Source organism: Myotis nattereri, assembly GCF_964212035.1.
Source record: "Myotis nattereri genome assembly, chromosome: 3".
In the NCBI taxonomy this organism is placed as follows: Eukaryota; Metazoa; Chordata; class Mammalia; order Chiroptera; family Vespertilionidae; genus Myotis; species Myotis nattereri.
Genome location: NC_138077.1, coordinates 203,745,951 through 203,759,534, shown reverse-complemented (window position 1 = coordinate 203,759,534; position 13,584 = coordinate 203,745,951). Strand labels below are relative to the sequence as shown.

The window sequence follows — 13,584 nt, the reverse complement described above, 5'->3', positions numbered from 1 at the left end:
CTCTGAAATAAATAAAATAAAATAAATAAAATATCACACAGCTAGGAAAGGCAGAACTAGGAATCCAGGGAAAGGCCTGGAGTTGCTCTCCACTCCCTCCTCCTCTCCTCCTGTTCCCTAATGCCTGACAGTGGCTGGCCTGATCTCTCCCTTCCCCAGGCCCCAGGCCATACCTGGCTCTAACTAACCCCACCTCTGTCCTAATTGCCCCTGACCCTGAGGGAGACAACCACAAAGGGGGGGAGGGCGGGGGGGGGGCTGCCAAGGCCCCACCATATGCAGCAGGACATACAGGTTCCATCTCTGGCCTTGCTCCAACTTGCTGGGTGAACTTGAATGAGAACCTGCCATCTCTATAACCCTCAGTTTCCCCATCTATAAAATAAGCCTCTGCAGGCCCTTCCAGCTGAGCCTGCATTGTGTCTGCCACTGGACATTGGGGGCAGGGCTAGGGCCTCAGCAACCCCTTCCCAGACAGATGCTGGGAAAGAAGCAATTCCTTCCTGAGCGGTCGCCATGTCAATACCAGCTGCTCTGGACCCTGCAGGGGCAGGGCTGCCCACCAGCTCAGTGCCCAACCTCTCCTCATCCGGAAGGAGCTGCTGGCAGCTGCCACCACCCTCCATCTCCAGAACCACGGCCCCTGGAAGGAAGGCACTACGCCTTCCTTTCCCCCAGACCTGGCCCTGGGTCAGGTTGGAGCCCGGGGAGGCAGTGGGAACTCCAGAGATGTGTGTTCCAGACATGGTGTAGCTTTGTTTTTAATAATTAACAGCAGCAAATATTGATTTATGCAGGCACTTCCAGGCCTGAGCGCTTCCGGGCACCCAGCAAAAAGCAACCAGAGAAACATCCATTCCCACACTGGGAGGAGGCAAGACCTGCTCGTATCACCGGAGATGCCTGTGTGCCAGGTGGAGTGGAGGGGGTGGGGGGAGGGGTGCAGCAGCTGTATGTGTGTGTGTGACTGGGACAGGATGTGACTGTGTGTGCCTGGACATCCTGGGTATGTGCATTTGTACATATGCATCTGTACATGCTTGCATGTGTACATGTGCAAGTTTCAGCACACATGTGCAGACACATGATTGTGTCCACGTGCATACATGCGGGTAGGCTGTGTGCATACGTCTGTGCAGATTTTGGAATCCCCGAGTGAAGAAACCCCTGTAAGGGGGCAGGTAGGAAGGTCCTGGGAATCTCAAGTGTGGCTTCTCAATGAAGAGAGTCCCTCCTGGGTGTTCTGTCCTACCCTGGGAACATAATGCTGGTAACAAACAGTTCAGCTTCCTGATTCCTACTTTCCCAAAGTTACTTGCAGGGTTATCACTCAATTGCAAGCTGGCAAGGTGGGTAGAGAAGGAAGTGTCACCTCTATCTTACAGATAGGGAAACGGAGGCCCAGAGAGGGGCAGGGATTTGCCCACTGGCACAGGGAGACCTCCTGTCCCTCAAACTGGCTCCATCAACATTATAAATGTGTGCAGAGTTAGGGGTACTGGGCGAGGGGGGTGGACACTGGGTCACCGGCCTGGTTCCCTCAGCTCCACTACTGGTTTGCTGGGGATCCAGACGAATCACCCAATCTCTCTGGACCCCGGTTTCCTCCTGTTGAAGGAAGATGACCCACAGACTGTGATCCACTTGATTCTGGGGTCAGGAGCCTCCCATCTGGGCTGTGTTGGCACAAACGGAGGTTTCTAGACAGACTGGGTGGAAGCCAGGAAACCCAAGGGGAGGCATCTCAGAACTTATCCAAGAAGGCCAGCCTCGGGCTGTCTGAGCGGGCAGGACTCGGGGGATGGGCTGTTCCAACCCTCATTTTCCTGATGGAAGATTGAGGCCCAGGAAGAGAAGGGATCGTCCAAGGGCACACAGCGTTGGTGAGAACACAGGCCTCTCCCAGATGCTCACTCATGAACCCAGCTGCCACGGGGTCACCCCCTTCCTGCCGAGCCCCAGGATCCACATGGCCCGTCTTGAGCTGTTGCCCAAGCACCGAAAGTAGGACAGGGTCCCCCTGATACTCTCCAGCGGACCCCCACTTGGGGCCCCCTTGGTGGTGGTGGTCCCCCACAAGGACACCATTCCTTGGCCATCTGCTCTCCCAGCCCAGGAGAGGAACATGGCCCTCGTTCCGGGCCAGAGTGCTTGGAGAGGGGCTTGGCAGATCCTGCCTCTGCCATTTCCTGGCTGTGTGACCTTGGGAAAACCACTTCACCTCTCTGAGCATCTGGATCCTCATCTGGATAATGCCTGCCACCGAGGTTTAATGAAAGGACGAAGAGGCATGATGCTTGTGTCCATGCTTGAGAACTGTGAAGTGTACTGCAGTACAGGCTACGATCCTTTGCATCAGAGACGCCACAAGACCAGGCCCTCTGGTCAGACAGCCCGAGTGACAGCCCTGACGCCGTAACATCCTACCCGTGTGTCTTTGAATGAGTAACTTAACCTCTCTGAGCCTTGATTTTCTCATCTGCAAAATGGGACTAATAATAGAAGCTAGCACAATTTACAATGTACAATTTGAGGATGAAATGAAATTCTGTATGTAGAGCATTAAGTACCCATGTGGCCCACAGTAAATCTCAAGCAATGCTAGCCTTTATTACTGATATCTGACACTCTGCAAAAGTTTAATTCTTTCTCTCTAATCTGGACTCTGGGTCTGTGTCTGGTTGATTACTGGCCGCTTGGCACCCAGCACAAAGTTTGACACAAATCAGGTACTGGGTGAACACTTGATTGTAATGATAACAACAATAGCCCCATTTATGGGGCTTTTACTCTGTTCCAGGTATTGCGTATGAAACGCTCTATCGGCACTTTTCCATTTAATCCTCACAATAGCCCTGTGAAGTGGGTACTGTCGTTATACCCAGTTTACAGATGAGGAAACTGATGGTGATGGTGATGATGAAGAAAATGAAGAAGAGTTGTGCCCTAGCCAGTGTTGCTCAGTTGGTTGGAGCATCAACCCATACACCAAAAAGTGGTGGGTTCCATTCCTGGTCAGGGCACATACCCAGGTTGTGGGTTCGATCCCCCATCGTGGCGCATGCAGGATAGATGTTTCTCTCTCCCTTCCTCTCTCTAAAATCAATTTTTAAAAAAGAATAGTTGGGCCAGTTTATACCCAGCTGTTCTCCCCCACCCCCAGCCACAGACCCCCCCATTCAACCTCCTAGACTGTACCAAGCGCCCCCAGGGGTGAGGAGTGGTAGCCTGAACATTTTACCTCTGCCCAGTTCTCATTTTAGGCCTCGCTCAGCCCTGGGGGCCTCCAGACCAGGGCAGCGGGGAGGGGGCACTCACCTTTGGGCAGAGTGAAGCAGCGTGTGGGGAGACTAGGTCCACTCTCGGCAGGTCTAGTGCCTGAGGGAAGCGCTGGTTCTGCCCATCACTCCTCCTGGAAGAGAAAAGGAGTCTGAGGTCAGGGAGAGCCTCCAGTTGGGAGATTTGTGAACTTTCGGAGGAAGAGTCAACCTCCGAGTTGGGGGACGTGAGGGGACACAGACTCCATGGAGGAGTGGGTCCTGGGCTGCCCCAGAGGAGGAAGAGGAGGAGCTTGCTGAGCACGGCTGCTAAACAGGCTCTCCTTCGCCAGAGACCAGAGATGTGCACAGGGTCTCTCCCCAGATACTCCATTGGGACTCCCTCACACATACTCCAGCCAAGAGGATGTCCACAGCCCATTCTGAAGATGGGCAGACTGAGGCAGTGAGGGTTGCTGTAGATGGTTGAGTCCAGACCTCTGGTTTAAGCAGGATGCTCCAGCCTCTACGGACCCCTTCCTGAGCCTCAGGGAGACAGTAGCCTTAGGACTGAGAGGCCACTGGGCTATTGTTATTGACAATAACATTACCCGACTCTCATTGGGCCTACCGGGTGCCAGGCCTGTGCCAAGCCCCACTCCCCGGCCCGAAGGCACAGACTGCTCACCACCCTGGTATTCCCACCAGGACCCAGAGGCATGTGGAGGTCACACAGCTGGTCAGCAGCAGAGCCAGCGTCTGAGGCCTAACCGACGGCAAGCCCGAACTCTGTGCCCATACCACGCCCTTCCCCGGGGAAAGGAAACGGGTCTGGCAAGGGTGAAGTCAGCGCCGTCATCCTAGAAAGCCTGCTGAGGAGGCCGCCTCCAGGGCCAGTGCTTCCTGGGACCCAGGCAGCCCAGGGCTGGGGGAGCAGCCTGGCTTCCGCTGGCTGCCTAGGGCCACCCTGACGTGGCTGTATCCACGCCCATCCACCAAGAGGATGTGTCATTCAGCCGCCAGGTGACCCTCAGCAGCACACAGCTGCTTGAGTCAGGTGAAGCTGGGACCGCCACACCCCTAGAGGGGGTGAGCCTGCAGGAACCTGGCCCAGGAAGAGACCCTGAGGGACTCTGGGCCCCCCGCTGACTCCCCTCAGCACACCTAGTCTAGCAGGAGAAGCGTCCGGAGGAACGGTATTTGACACTCTGCATAAGTTTAATTCTCTCTCTCTAATCTGGACTCTGGCTCCTTGAGGGCAGGGTCTGTGTCTGGTTGATTACTGGCCGCTTGGCACCCAGCACAAAGTCTGGCACGAATCAGGTACTGGGTGAACATTTGATTGTCATGATAACAACAATAGCCTCATTTATAGGCTTTTACTCTGTTCCAGGTATTGCGTATGAAAAGCTCTATCGGCACTTTTCCATTTAATCCTCACAATAGCCCTGTGAAGTGCGTACTGTCGTTATACCCAGTTTACAGGTGAGGAAACTGATGGTGATGGTGAAGATGAAGAAAATGAAGAAGAGTTGTGCCCTAGCCAGTGTTGCTCAGTTGGTTGGAGCATCAACCCATACACCAAAAAGTGGTGGGTTCCATTCCTGGTCAGGGCACATACCCAGGTTGTGGGTTCGATCCCCCATCGGGGTGCGTGCTGCAGCTGCCTGTCCACCTCCTGGGGGTGCGTCTTAAAAGAAAGGTCTTGACCCAGAAGGATGGATATGGCAACAGTGGCATTCCCAGCCTGTGGCACCAGTGTGGGGAGGCATTCCCAGGCACTCACCTGCTGTGTGACCCTAAGTGCCACACTCCTCATTTTCCAAAAAAAAAATCATCATAGAGCCTGGGCAGCTACTATCCACTCAACAAATTCTTGGCTATTCATTTATTAATGGTAAACTGGCTCCCCGAGTTAGGATCTCATTAAGTATTTGCTGAGTAGTTGAATGGCTCAATGAGGGTGGGCAATAGGGAGGTATTGAAGGTTTGTGGACAGGGGAACAGCCCAAACACAGGCTCCTGTAGATGTGCAGACATGGGGAGAGACTGGAGACAAGGGGCTAGAGCAGTGGTTCTCAACCTGTGGGTCGCGACCCCTTTGGGGGTCAAACGACCCTTTCACAGGGGTCACCTAAGACCATCGGAAAACACATATATAATTACATATTGTTTTTGTGATTAATCACTATGTTTTAATTATGTTCAATTTGTAACAATGAAAATTCATCCTGCATATCAGATATTTACATGACAATTCATAACACTCGCAAAATTACAGTGAGGAAGTAGCAACGAAAATAATGTTATGGTTGGGGGTCACCACAACCTGAGGACCTGTATGAAAGGGTCGTGGCATGAGGAAGGTTGAGAACCACTGGGCTAGAGAGAGGCCTATAGAAATGGTCCAGGCAAGTCCCACTGTGGCTGCCGTGGGGACTCTTTGTTGAGACCTACTGTGTGCTGTAACTGTCAAGCACATTATACCCTCACTACAGTGCTACAAGATTGGCATTATTCATCCCCATTTTTACAGATGGGAGAAAATGAGGCTCAGAGAGGTGAAGCCACTTCCCCTAGCCAGTGGGTGACAGAGCCAGAATTTAAAGCTCATGCCCTTGACGGAGCAGGGCCAGTGGGACGGAGAGGAGAGGGTGTGCAGGGGCCAGGAAGTCCTGGGTTGAAGCCCGGGTGAGGCTGGCCCCTTGGTGCTGGGACCACCGTCTTGGCGTGGCCCTGGCTGCTGAGTGGAGGTTGTTGGCCATGATGGAGCTACTTGGGTAGTGTCCTCCTGTCTGTCCCCCACTGTGCCACTGTAGGTCAGCCTGGCAGCAGCTCCCTAACATGGGCCCCTTCCAGAATGCTCTCAGCTTCAGTCTCCCCATGCCCGGGTGCCCATCTCAGTCAGGACTGTTCACGTGGGCACAGGACTAGGGAACTCTCCAAAGACCAGGGGGCTCTGGCTTCCATCCAGGACCCAGCCTCGAGGCCCTCGGCTCTCCAGGTCTTGGCTGGCCAGAGTCCTGCTCCTCACAAGCAATGCCCAGCCCTCCCCCTCTCCCTCCCCCTCCCCCAGGTAATTCCACCTAAAAGGTCATGCTTAGGTCCTAAAGGGCAGGGGAGGGAAAGGAATCCAGGATGAGGACAGCAGGAAGTCGGAGGCCCTGGGCCCTGCCTATCCCCACCAGCCCAGCTGAGGGCTAGAAGGGCAATATGAACAACAGCCACAGCTGCCCTGTGCCTTGCATGACCTTATGCAATCCTCAGAGCTTCCCCGGGAGACAGGCACTCAGAAACGGCTGGCTTGACACGTGAGGAAACGGAGGCTGGTAAAGGGGATGCTGACTTGCCCAAGGTCACACCGTCCCTGAGGCAGAGCAGGCATTTGAACCCAGATTTGTCAGTGCAGAGCCCAAGACCTGAACTTCACAGAACAGGAGGCCAGCCCTGTGGGCCCAGCACGGCACCTGGAGAGGCAATAATCACCGTAGCAACAGCAGCCAACGCTGCTTCCCTTGTATTAACTCATCCAATCCTCACCATTCAGAGGCGGGCACTAAGACACGGAGAGGTTAAGCCATTTGTCCAAGGTCGCGATGATGGTAGATGTGAGTGAAATACGAAGGATTTGGACCCCTGACCATCAGGTCTAGGTACTGTGCCTAACGCTACGCTATGCTGTCTCTTAGTAAATAGCAATCTCTCAATACTTTTGAAGAAATGAATAAACTTAGCCTCTCGCCTCCCTCCCCACCCCTCTAGCCTCCTCTGATGCCTCCTCCTCCTATCAGCCTTCCTACCTCTCACCTTCTCTCCCCCACCTTTCTGGCCCATCCCTCCCTCCCCTCTGCCTCTGGCCTTTGCAGACCTCCCCCAATTTGGTCAATTTCCTCCCTCCTCATGCACTGGAACCTTTCTCTCTCTTATCCCCCCCTTGACTCCTGGTCTCCACCATCCATTCACAGAAGGTCCTCAGGCCTCTGCCCCTCCCCGCTTCTCTGACAACCTTCTTGACGCGATGGCTTGGCCCAGCTTAAAATGCTTTGCATTCTTCCTGCACATGTAGCATCTGGAAGGTGCCTGGAGCATGCCTTCCCTGCCATGGCCATAGGCATGTATCTGCACAGCACTCTAGTTGACACAGGCGTTGTCTCATTTGATCACCACAGCAGCTTTGTGAGGTTGGATTATTATCAACCTTTTTCCAAATAAGAAAACTGATGTTCAGAGAGGCTCAGGGACAAGCCCCGGGTCGTACCAAGGAAAGGGCAGTACCAAGGTCTGACTCCAGCCCAGGGTTCTTTTACCACACACCACAGCTGCTCTCAACCCAGGCCTCAGTTCTGCCCAGCGTGGCCCCCAGCGGCCTCCCATCGCAGGTCCTGGCCCTGCGGCCACCGCCAGGCATCTTCCCTAAGCCCAGCAGGAATCCTGCCCTGTTTGGCCTGGACACCTGCCTACAGGTACAGGACACCTGGACACAGACAAGGTGGTAGCCAGAGAGGAGGTGACTTGCTCAAGGTCACAGAGAAAGCTTGGAGCCGACCTGGAGTTCGGGGCAGGCACATTCCTGGGTCACCTTCAGGCCCCGCAGACACATGGCCACCAGCCAGCTGGCCCCAGCTCCCTTCCCTCCTGGAGCACCCCTCTCTCCCAGGGAAAGGGTGCAGCAGGGGAGTGGGGGGAGGGGACCAGCTCCTGAGTGGGATGGGCCAGGCCGGAAGCCGCTGCTGACAGCTCCAGGGTTTCTTGGCAACTGTCACTGCACCTCCTCCCCCTCCCTTATCTCCACATCAAGGTAACAATAATAATCTCACCGTCGTGAGTACAGCTCTTTGTACTTTTCAAAAGCCCTCTTTATCTGCTCACCCCTGGGAGACTCACCAGAACTGGATCCGGAGATACAGCAGTCGCTAGAATCCCCAATTCCCAGAAGGTAAACTGAGGCTTGGAGAGGTTAAAACACCGCTTCGAGGCCACCCAGCAAGGTAGGGACTAGAACCCAGGCCTTCCATCAGTCCAGGGCTTCACATGCCATACTGGGGTGGGGGCATCCCACACTCCGCAAAACGCAGGTCAGACCCAGGCGTGGGGGCGGGGGAGAGATGGGAGACCGAGGACAGGTGACCAGAGGCCTCCCTGGGTTGCTTCCCACCTGCTGACCAGCTGGACAGTTGGAAGGAAGGTCCTGTCTTTTTCTCTCACCTGCAAAATGAGAGATGAGGTGCCCACCCATAGGTTGTTGTGAGCCATGGAGGACAGTGAGCACCGTGGGAGTGTGTGCTGTTATTATTATTATGAGCCACTCTCCTGGAGATCCCCCCTCCCTCCCCCCCCCCCGCCCCCGCCGCCTCAGGGCACCAGAGCGGGGACTGGACTGTCCTGGGGGTAGGACTTGGCCCTTTGCCCACCCACAATTCGCTGCTCTGGATGGAGGTCCCAGGTGGGTCTGGCCGTGGCTGACTCTCCCAGCCTCATCTGCACACACACCGGCCCTTTCTGTCCCGCCCGAGTCGCCTTGCTCTAGCCTGGCTGGCTGGGCTGCAGGCAGTTTTCACCCAAGGCGCGTGTTTCGCACTGCGGGGCCCTGCACCGGCTGTTCCCTCGCCGGGGCTCCCTTTCCTTCTTTGCTGCTTGGTGACCTATTCGTGCTTGAAAATTCAACTTAAACAGGTGAAACTGGTGGCCAGAGCAGGTGACATAGGACCCCTAAGGCAGGAAGCCTGTGATGGGGAGCAGGGGAGCCGGACAGGTGCTGGACAGCACACACGCATGTTGGGGAACCGGACTTGGGTGGTCGGGGGCAGAGGAGGGGCTCAGCCAGCCAGTGAGCATAGAGATGAGAAGGATGTGAGGGGACTAGCCCAGGACAGGGGCCTGAGGGGCCCAGCCCAGCCCAGGACTTGTCACTAGAGGTCCATGAGACCAGCTGGTTCTATGGTGATTCACGTGGGGGGAGGGGCAGAGACCTCCAAGTGAGAAGAGGGTGCAGAGGGCTACTCCTGTGGACCCTGAGCGAAGCCCCTTTGGATGGGGCCTGGGAGCTCCCTGTCTCCCAGTCATGGTATCAGGTCTGAGAGAACGCTAATCTCCTGAAACCAGAGACCAGACACTGCCCTGGAACTGCCCCTTGCCCAGGGGCCACAGAGGCCCATTGTCTCCAGAGCTTAACCATCTGGCACTGCCCCCCTGCTTGCCCCCAGCCCTGCCAAGGTGCCAGGGAAGGTGGCCAGGGGCAGCCTAGTGAGTCAATTTTTGAAGTTAGGCCAGAAAGCCTGACCCCCGGGCCCACGGGGAGCGGTTGGGGGTGGACCACAGGCATGGCTGCCCCTGACTCTCTTTTTCCAGGCACCTTTGACCTCTGCCAGGACTGAAGGGGGAGCTTGGGGATGGGGGGAGCCAAGAACTTGATATCATGTAATCCTTACAACAACAACCCTGACTGAGGGCGCTGCTATCTTCACCCTGCTTCAGAGATAAGGAGGTGGAGGCTCAGGGAGGTTGCAAGATGGGCCCACAGTCACACAGCCATTGAGGGGTACAGCTGGCAGCGTCCCCTGGGGGTGGAAGAGAGGGCTTCAGGCTCCAGGCTGGGCAGAGGGGTGAGCTGGAAGGTGGCACGTGGGGCCCCCACCCTCACCCCGAGCTGGCTGTGCGCCGAGACACCCGGATCCCGGAGCTGGGCCAGGCAGCAGCCTCCTGAGCAAACAACAGGTTGGCAGCCCTGAGAGGAGGTCATGGGACCGGCCCCCACCCGGGGACACAGCACCTGGGGACCAGGCCTCCCATCCACCTGTTCCCTGCCCAGGTGGCCTGAGCCCTGCTGTGGCACAAGCCTCGCCCTCCCTGCCTCCCCGAGATGGACTCCTCCCTGCACAGGGGCCAGGGGGGAGGAGTGACACTGAGATGACCTAGCCGTGGGGCCTCTGCTCAGGTAATAACATGTTTGTCCAGCCTGGCACTTCACCGTTTACAAACGGCCTTCACTCTAGACCCTGTCAACAGCCTCACAAGGAACCCAAGTCAGGTAACGTTATCTCCATTCCACACGGAAGAAAACTGAAGCCGGGTGACCTGCCCAAGGTACCACGCCCGAAGCTCAAACCCAGCCGCTCTACCCCTTGCCCCATCAACGCAGGACAACCCCCAGTGATGGGCCTGGAGCATGCTGCCCACCCTTAGCGCCCAGGCAAAAGGACCATCCCAGCACTCACTGGCTGGGGCCTGATGCTGTGCCCCACCTCCCTCACTAACCTATTGTCCTTCCCCCGCTGGCCTCACAGCCTCCAGCCTCGCAGCCAGCGGCCTCCCTCCTCTGAACTCCATGCATTCCTTCACTCACTCGCTCCATCATCCACCCACTCCCCCATTTGCCCTTCATTCCTACGCTCACTCACGCATTTAGGACACATGTCCTGCTGCCTGCTCTCGGCTGGACAATGGGGCTGGGTGTTGGCATCCAAGCTGGGTGAGCCAGGCCTCCCCCACCTCAAAGCAAAGCCCCAGTGGCACAGGCCCAGATGGTTCTCTCGCTGTTCCTGGCACTGCTTGGGCCTCCCTGCTCAGACACTGAACCCTCCCATGCTGAGGCCTTGTTTAATCCATCCCTCTCCCGCCCTGGCCAGTGGGATTGCCTCCCGGGCCCCAGGCCAGGCTGGTGACAGAAGTTCCTGCCGGGCCAAGGTGACACTCCCCTGGAGAGGGACAAGGTCACCATTTCCTAACCCAAGGCGGCGGGAAAAGCCCCGGCTCTGTCTCTAAATCGCGTGTGTTCCAGATGAAGTCACCATAACCTCTTCAAACAGTTCCCACTGGTAACTGGGACTTGAACGAGATGACGCTGAGATCTGGCTCAGTCTGCAGGAGGGTGAGAAACTGGGAGCGGAGTCTGCCAAAGACTGGCTGAAACTGGAACCCTGGAGGGCTGTGGAGGGTGCCTCAGACCCCTTTCCAAGCTGCTTCTCTTCTCTGAGCCTCAGCTTCCTCATCTGCAAAATGGGATAGTAACACCCACTTTGCAGGGTTGTTGTGCAGAGTAAATTAGATATTAGACGTGCAGTCTGGCTAGCCTAGGGCTGAGTGCAGACGTGCTGCCTAATGATGTTTCGGTCAATGATGGACTGCAAGATGGAGGCCCCGTAATATTATAATGGAGCTGAAAAATTCCTATGCCCTAGTGACGCTGTAGCCGTCTTAATGTTGCGGTACAACACATTACTCACATATTTGTGGTGCTGCTGGTGTAAACAAGCCTATGGCCCTGCCAGTCATATAAAAGCACAGCACATGCAATTATGCACACTCCATAGCACCTGATAACGATGCTAAACGACTGTGTACTTACTGTACTCTGCTTTTTATCATCATTTTAGAGTGCACCCTTTCTACTTACATAAAGGGAAGCGTGCTGTAAAACAGTATGCTGTGTTATGCCAGCGACAGCCGCACACACCTCCTGTGTACCAAGTCTCCTGATTGCATCGTTTTCTCCTGAGCTTGATTTAATCTCGCGTTGTTTTGAAGGTTTAGTGCAGCCAAAATGTACAGTGTTTATAAAGTCTGCAGTAGCGTCCAGCAATGCCCTAGGTCTCACACTCACCCACTCACTCACTGGCTCACCCAGAGCAACTCCCAGTCCTGCAAGCTCCAATCGTGGTGAGTGCCCTACACTGATGTCACTGTTTATCTTTACTAGTGGCCTGGTGCATGAAATTCGTGCATGGGGGGGGGGGGAATTTGTCCCTCAGCACGGCCTGCACCCTCTCCAATCTGGGACCCCTGTGGGATCAGGCCTAAACTGGCAGTCGGACATCCCTCTCGCAATCCGGGACCGCTGGCTCCTAACCACTCACCTGCCTGCCTGCCTGCCTGATCACCCCTAAACACTCTGCCTGCTGGCCTGCTTGCCCCCAACTACCCCCCCCCCGCCAGCCTTCTCACTCCCAACTGCCCACCCTTGCCAGCCTGCTCACCCCCAACTGCCCCCACACCAGCCTGATCATCCCCAACTGTCCTCCCCTCCTGGCCTGATCACCCCTAACCACCTCTGCCTCAGCCCCGCCACCATGGCTTTGTCCAGAAAGACATCTAGAAGGTCTCCCGGTAGGTCTCCCGGTCTAATTAGCATATTACCCTTTTATTAGTATAGATACTGTATTCTTCCTGTACTTTTTCTATGTTTAGATATATTTAGATACACAAATACTTACCATTTTGTTACCATTGCCTACAGTATTCTGTACAGTAACATGCTTTCAGGTTTGTAGCCTAGGCTTGCAGTAGACTATCCCACTGAGGTTTGTGAACGAGCACTCTATGTTTGCGTAACGATGAAATCCCCTTAACGATGCATTTCTCAGAATGGATCCCTGTTGTTAAGTGGCACATAACTGTATACATTAGGTGTTCAATAAACTATAGGCTCCTGCCTGGAGAGGTATAACATCAGAGGTGTGGGCTCTGGAGCCAGACTGCCTAAGCTTGTATCCTAGCTCGGCCACCTGACAGCTGTGTAACCTTGGGCAAGTTACTTAACCTCTCTGAGTCTGTTTCCTCATCTATAAAATGGGATAGCAGTGCCTGCCTCCAAGGTTTGCCATGAGGACTAAATTACTACATGGAAAGTATGAGCATTTCCTGGCCTTCCCTTCTCTCTTCCTTTCTTTCTTCTTTCCTTCTCTGCATGTTGCCAAGAAGCAAGGCAGGATTCCAGGAGAGAGTGGTGAGAAGGCAAACGAGAGTTCAACACAAGGACCAATGTGACAGAGCTGCTCAAGAGTGAAACCACCAGCCGCGTAAGATACTGCGCTCCCTGTCGTGCAAAGGCAGGCAGAGCCTCTCAGGGGTGTAGTGGGTGAGAGACGGACGTGTAGGAACAGGAGTAAACGAAGCCTGGGCGTGACCAGGTGACTTCCCGGGAGCCTCCCACGTGGTTCTATGCCTCTCAGTGACTCTAGGTCCCTGTGATTGAGGTCCGAGGCAGTGGGTAATTCCCGTTATTTTGAGGACATGGACTTTTCCGGTTGCCTGGGGCACATAGATTGCTACTACTTCTCTGCAGGGCTGTTTGACCATCAATGTCAAAGATGAAAACGTGCACTGGCCCAGGAACTCCACTCCTAGACATTTATCCTCCAGAAAGATTTATACAAATGCACAAAAATATAGGAATGAAGAACATGCATTGCAGCAGGGTACGCAACAGTTAAAATCTGGAAGCCACCCCCAACGTTCATTCAAAAGAGGCTGGTTAAATAAATATATCAAGGTGCATGCAAACCATGAAATACCATGAGACTCAGTGATGACAAAGAAGGTCTCTAGTTCT

The 13,584-nt window shown here is 55.0% G+C and overlaps 1 protein-coding gene across 10 annotated transcripts in view; it reads right to left on the bottom strand.

The window, feature by feature from the left end:
* The window catches only part of RAP1GAP (RAP1 GTPase activating protein), a gene marked incomplete at its 5' end in the record, with an annotated part of 64,437 nt that overhangs the window by 24,985 nt on the left and 25,868 nt on the right, over positions 1-13,584 (bottom strand). For all 10 annotated transcript variants that reach the window (XR_013995709.1, XR_013995710.1, XR_013995711.1 and 7 more), the window contains one exon: positions 3,319-3,412. The remainder of the gene's footprint in view (positions 1-3,318; positions 3,413-13,584) is intronic.